Genomic DNA, 6,862 nt, shown 5'->3' with positions numbered 1-6,862 from the left:
CTTGCAAAGCGCAGATAATTTTGCATCATTTTTGTGTGATGTTAGCACAGGGCTAATACTGTGATTTGGATTTCAGGAGAGAATTTTTTTTTAAACAGATTTAGATTGTCAAAGAATTCATAATAAGATAAGGTCTCTTAATATCCATATATAAAACAATGCAGGGGGCTTGAAGTGGGGAGGCCTTCTGAATATATTTTGCTCTATTCAGAGCCTTAAAGGAAATATTCTTTTTAAAGACACTGTAACAGTTATTCGTTACTTAGAACGAACTCAAGATGAAGAAATGGAGGTGCACAAAATGAGAAAAAAGATAAACCACAGGAGAACAGTAAGCCTTTTGCTTATATTTAAATCTTTTGGAAATTTTACGCGTGACCATAATACACCAGTTAATTATAGCACCTTGAATTACCTTAAGAAGCCAAGCTACATTTCTTGGGGGAGGGGAAATAGTGTTGAGTTAGATTGTACTTCACAGTCTTCTTCTGGGTCTTTACTTCATCGAGAAACACCCGAGCTCATTTGCAGAGAGGAGATAGGAATTGTTCGAATCAACTCTTTCTAGCTTTAAAATTCATGTTCGTACAATACTATATTCAGTCACCACCACAAACATGCCTTTCTTAGCCACGCCGCCTTAGCTAAATGTGAACTTTAAAAATGGGAAAGTCAGGCACTTTTTAGACAGTTTACTCTTTGTTTCATAGTTTTGGGCTTAAAAAAAAAGTTGCCCAAGGGGAAAAGCTCATGGAAGGAGCCTAGCTTTTAGGTTGGCCTAGTGTTTGGAACTACAACAGTGTTGTTGTTTTGGGGAATTTGTAGTAACCCTAAGTTTAATTGAATAAACTCTTATTTCTAAAGCATGGATCGTACTTGTTTTCTAAAAGTAAGTGAAGAATGTCTAATTAAATTTCACCCCTCAGCTCCTTGTGCTGGGTTTGGAATTCAGGGTAGGGGGTAATACTGCTGTTGTTACTGCTTTAAGGGATACACGCGCTGGGCTAAGGCTCACACTGGGCCTGGGTCAGAGGTATGAACCCTACAATCTTGCAGTTTCTCTTGCTTTGGAAGTTGTAACAGAGAAAGACATCGGCCTCATGGTGTAGAGGCTACTACTGGTAGACTCCTTCCTTGTCACATGTTCTTGGGGTGACATTACAATCCTTATTCATATACTGATGTCTTCCTAGCTCACATTTTGCCAATACATTTCCTATGGATGGACCTTAAATCCCAAGTCAAGTGGAGAACAGACCCGCTACTTGGCTGTTCAATGATGATCTTAAATCACTTTTTCCTATTTTCCTGTATTTCTCTAGCACATCCTGCATTGGCCAGAAGCCCCGAGATACACTGCAGATTAGACTGATGGCTAAACTCTGTTAACGCTGCTTCACAGATGTCTCTCTCGTCTGTTGTTTCTCTTCGTTTCACCTCTTTCTACATTTATCCTTCCCCTGATTCTCCTCATGGATATATGTAGGTGTTCCTCTGTGGGTCTCTGCATGACCTTAGGTCTTGGGGAGCTAATGCTTTCTCAGTGAGCTACCTGTTGTCCTCTTCTGCATCCAGGCTGTTTCTCTGATCCACGAATGAATGCCCTGCTCGCCTGGCAAGCTCCCAGGTCCTTGTCCAGAGACTCTTGCGCACCTCCATGCTTTTTGGAAACCTTCCTCAACCTTTGTCAACCAAGTGGGATTTTTACCATGTTTAGAAGTGTCCTTCTACTCTCTGTAACTTCTCTTTTGTTTGACTGTCTGTCTCCTCCATCAGCCTCACTATTCCTATAGGTTATAAATTAAGTCTCACTCATGTCCGTATATACTAACATGGCATATGTGTCTCTTAAATGACATCTCAGTAACAAGGTGTTTTTGCTTTTATTTCTCCTCACCCCCCATCATGGGGGGGTTTAGACCCAGGGCTTTGCACATGCTCAGTAAAGGCAAGTGTCACATGACTGTGCTGCACCCGCAGCTCCCAGGTTGAGCTCGATGACGAGAAGTCCTGAGGTTGAACATGACTGAAAGATGGCAGTAAATTGTACATGTTTCATTCAGGGGCCTGAGCCATCACTACAGTTTCACCTTTAATCCGTAAAGTCAACATGGTAGCCCATATTGCATTTTACTACTGTGATCTCTTCCCAAACACCCTCTGTTGACTGCTTCTTACTTTGTTACTCCCCTTCAAGCTTTGGAATCTTCTCTTTTTCCTCCACTCCCAGCTAACTGGGTCTGTGAGCCCTTAGAAGGGACATTTCTCTGTCCTCATCACCCATGAGCTCAGTTATTTGCATCTGTGTCTATACCCACTAGCTAGCCTCTCTTGCTGTAGGAGGATCATCAGTGGTCCTGGGAAGTGCACACAGCCAGCTACCTGCTTTAGAGCATAGCATAGCCCCATCAGCTGTGTTCTTTCTCTTTTAAAGTGTGTTCCTTTCCCTGAGGTTATTCTTGTCAGCATGCAGACGTGCTGACGCATTTCCTCCCTGTACAGAGCCTCTTTTGCTCCACTTTATTTTGGTTCACCTAAACCCACTGGAACTTCTCTCCTAAAAGTTTTAAATTGTGATGGAATAGCTATAGAATGCACTTCACAATGTACAGCATAGTCAGGCGTGGTGATGCAGTCAGGAGGCAGATGTAGGTAGATCTCTGAGTTCGAGGCCAGTCTGGTCTTACAAGGTGAGTTCCAGGACAGCCAGAACTACATAGACAGTTCTCAGAGAAACAAACAAATAAATCGGAAGCCTAAATGTTTGCAAGGTCCAGGAATGTGGACTACATCACACTGTTGTGTGTCCAGAACTCTGCCTATTGCAAAACAGGAACTTTTCCAGTTAAATACTGGCCCATTCGATAAGGTTTCCCCTTCCCTGCAGACTGTTTCTTTATGTTCTTCTGGCCCTGCCTGTGTGTATTGAGTGACCCAGGGCTCAATGCTCCACTCTCTTCTCCTACCTTCACTGCGTTCCTTGGTGATTTTTCTAGAGAGATCTTAACTGCCACTTACGCCTCGACAGCCCTCCAACTATGTCTCCCAAGTTCTCACCTCACATGTTTCCTCACTTCATATCTTGTATGTGTATGTAGTGGACACCTCCACTAACAAATCTCAAACGACCTTGACCTGCACCAGGTGTCTGCCCAGGTTTCTACGCCTGAAGATGGTCCCTCCCTTCTGTCCTGCGAGAGTCACAGCTGGCTGCTCTTCCTTTCAGAACCACATCAGCAAATCCTGTCAGCTTTGCTTTCAGAGGATGCCTCTCACTTTTCCTGTTGCTATGATAATATTCAACAAGAAGCAACTTAAGGAAGGAAGGGCTTATTTTGGCTTAGTTAGAAGGGACACAGTCCCCTCTACGGGGAAGGCGTGGCGTAAGGAGCAGGGGGCAGCTGGTCACATTGCATCTGCCCTCAGGAAATAGAATCAGGCTATAAAATCTCAACATCTGCTCCTGATGACCCTCGCCCTCCAGCAAAGGTCCACCCACTAAAAGTCCCACAGCCTTCCCAAACAGTGACACTAACCTGGGGTCCACACATGAGGCTGTGGCAGGAATTTCACACTCAAAGCACAACCGAAGACATGAGCTGAGCCTGACCACTGTGTGTTACATCCATCAGTTCCTCTGTCATTCCCACTGTGTCCATCCAGAACTTCAGTTTAACTAGACTCCTTCCTTGCCTGTGGCAGCAGCCCTCAGCTGCTCTGGCCCTGGTTCCTTCAAACTGGACACATTTCTAATGAGAGTCCTTTAAAAAAACAAGTCAGGTCCTGGTTAAACACTCCAAGGGTTAGTGGGTGCTGGATATTGTGACCGGACACCTAGTCAGCGTGTTCTTATTGTCTCACCCAGGTTCTCCCAGCCAGAACCATACTATCTTCCCAGTGACCCTTCAGTCTGACACCCTGTCCCCACTCTAGGGCACTCATTGACTATTCACTGGAGGAAAGATCTAACTGCTAGGTCTTATGGGACATGTCTGCTACTCTTTGTAGCTCTTGAGAGTGTGAGCTCCTCCCTGATCCCCCAGTTTGAAAATCTCAGCCCTCCCTGTGCTTGCAGGCTTCCTTCTTCCAGATTTGCCAGTGGCTCTCTGTCCTTGGTTCTACCTGCTGTGTTAGTTCCTTGGCCTCCCCAGAATGTCAGTTCTGGAAGGCTGGGGCATGGATTACGTCAGCTGTGCTTGCCTTCTGTGTAGAACTATTTCTGGCATGCGGTCCCACATTGTCAATATTTATCAAGTAACTCTTCAGTTTTTACAAAACAGACAAGTGCACTTAATTGCCTATCTCCCTCCCTCTTAAGCTTAATTTGAAATTTCAAAGTCTTATTTTGTCCAAATGATTACCAAGATGATGTTTAAATTTCACCGAACAAAAAGTGTGTATGTGTGTGTATGTATATGGATGTATATATATGTATGTGTATATTATTTATGAAAATGTCATAATGAAATTCATTATTTTATATGCTGTCTAAAACAGTTCCTAAGATGGTCTGTTTTCTAAGAACATATATGAAATTTTAATTTTTGGGTGCTGAACCCCCCCCCCCCGCCCCCCGCCCCTGCAAGACAGGGTTTCTCTGTGTAGCCCGGCACGTCTTAGAACTCACTGTGTAGACCAACCTGGCCTTGAACTTAGAGGTCCATCTGCCTCTGCCTCCTGAGTGTGAGCCACCACTGCCTGGCCCTGCTGAGCATTTTTATAGTTCGTCGTTAGTGATACAGTCTTTACTTTTATGTACACAAGGAAGTTGCTGTAGGTTTTCAAACAGACTTACACTAAACTTTTCTTTCCTGAAAGATATTACACTTATGTATGTTACAATAGCTTTAAATCTTCCTTTCTGCCCGCGTGGGCTATCACTGGTAACATCTTTGAGGGTTTTTGTGGCAGCGATCTTTCCCTTCGGCTTTTTCGGGAGCAGACCGGAATGGCCGCAGTGGTTACTTCTTGAAGTTTTGCTTACCACGTTCATTTCGCTGATGTGATTGACACCAGGTGGTATCAATTCTGAATCCCCTGTGATTTCTACTTCAAAACGCTGTTGTTAACGTCACTGTTCCTCATGTTTGACATGAGTCTTCACTTGAGTTTCTTGAGTTGCTAGTTAGCCTGGAATCCACTCCACATCAAAGGAAAGGTTCCTTTCCCTGGCTTGGAACCCTTTAAAATGGCGCTAACTCCTTCTGCTCCAAATTCAGTGGTCTCTTAGAGGGTGAATAATTTCATCTTTGATGGTGCAAGGCCCGGTGTCTATGCTCTCATCCCTGGCATCATTCACACTACTTTTTTTTTTTAAAGGAAACCAAAAATGATCATATTTTTTGCCTTGTTTGTTGTTTTAAATGGAAAAATCAGGTTAGTAATAGATGTGGATGTTTTCTACTCTGCAGTAGCCTTGTATATGGAAGGCCTTGGGTATGGGAGGGACTGGATTTCTCAGTGGTCTTGTTTGCCTTTTTGTCTTTATCATTGGGAAGAAAAGTGTTGTCCAGCGTGTCCTTGTACTTCTGGGTTCCAGTAATCCTCCTTTTCAGCATCTGGAGTAGCTGGGAGTTCGGACGCACATTGCTATGCCCAGTGTTTTTACTGCTTTATTTATTGTTATTTTTGTATTTACCATTTTGTATATAATGAAGGGGTCCAATTAACTGTGGGAGGTGCTTAATAGGAACTTAATGCTCTATTTGATTTCTGAGATCTCCAACCAAAGTAAAGACCTTGGGAAAATCTTTTTGGTCTTATTGTTTTGTTTTGTTTTTTTGTTTTTTTTTTTTTTCGGAGCTGGGGACCGAACCCAGGGCCTTGCGCTTGCTAGGCAAGCACTCTACCACTGAGCTGAATCCCCAACCCTTATTGTTTTTTTATAAGAAGCCTTTTTTGGTTCCCCCAGCATATGACCCTGTCGTTTGTGGCTAAGGACCAGTCTTTCTGTCAGTACTCTCAAGTGTGTGTGTTCTGTCCTCGACAGCAAGCCTAGGGTGCCAGTAAAGCACAGGACTGCAGAGGCCGTAGCTTCCCTGCTCACTCAAGGTCTCTGCCCTGCAGAGGGGATCACCTCGGGGCACTTGCTAGATTCCTTAATCACTAGGAATTCGTCTTTAACAGCTGTGCACCAGGACTGTCGCTCTGGTGTCAGCTGTCCCACTTACTCAGTGAGACACTCCTTAGTGTGATACCAGAGAAAGACCACAGCGTGGGGACTTCCAGAAGCTCCGCACTCCGCCTTGCATTCCAAGAATCCGGGTCTCCTCCTCTCCTCACCCATTGAACAGCTGCCCCAAGTTGTGTCGCACCTACCAGTCCACCCCAGGCTTTTCTGCATCTGGAGAAAGCCCATTTCTACAGCAGTCTGTGCCCCCATGTGCACCCACACTTCTCTCCCGAGTCCCCCGCACGGAGCTGCATGTCTCTTCTTCCAACTCTGAGATTGTTCGAGTTGGAGCCACCATCTACCAGGGTCAGCTGCCTCCGTTTGATCTCTGGCTTCTTGCTCTCTGCTTCCTTTGAATCATTTCACTCCCAGCAGCACCTGGTGCAGGCCAGTCTGGCACATGGCCAGCAGCATGAGGCGTGGAGGGATAGGTGGACTGAGCAATGGATGGCGGGAAAGAAAACTGTTGAGCGATTTAGTGGACAGAGAAGCCATCAGATTGATTTTGAGATTTTCCCACTCATTATACAGAAGATGCACAATTAGTTTGGCCAGCCACCACAGCACATACCTGTGATCCCAGCACTTTGAAAGCGAAGGCAGGAAATCCGTAAGTTCAAAGTCAGCCTAGACTAAATAGTAAGACATTGTCTCAAACAAACACCTTGAAATATACCCATACACACACAC

General features: G+C 44.7%; 1 protein-coding gene across 10 annotated transcripts in view; it reads left to right on the top strand.

The window, feature by feature from the left end:
• Lrch1 (leucine rich repeats and calponin homology domain containing 1) overlaps positions 1-6,862 on the top strand; it is a 189,799-nt gene that overhangs the window by 69,431 nt on the left and 113,506 nt on the right. The gene's annotated exons all lie outside the window — the stretch shown is intronic.

Source organism: Rattus norvegicus, chromosome 15 (assembly GCF_036323735.1).
Source record: "Rattus norvegicus strain BN/NHsdMcwi chromosome 15, GRCr8, whole genome shotgun sequence".
Lineage (NCBI taxonomy): Eukaryota > Metazoa > Chordata > Mammalia > Rodentia > Muridae > Rattus > Rattus norvegicus.
This window is presented reverse-complemented; position numbering and strand designations above follow the sequence as displayed.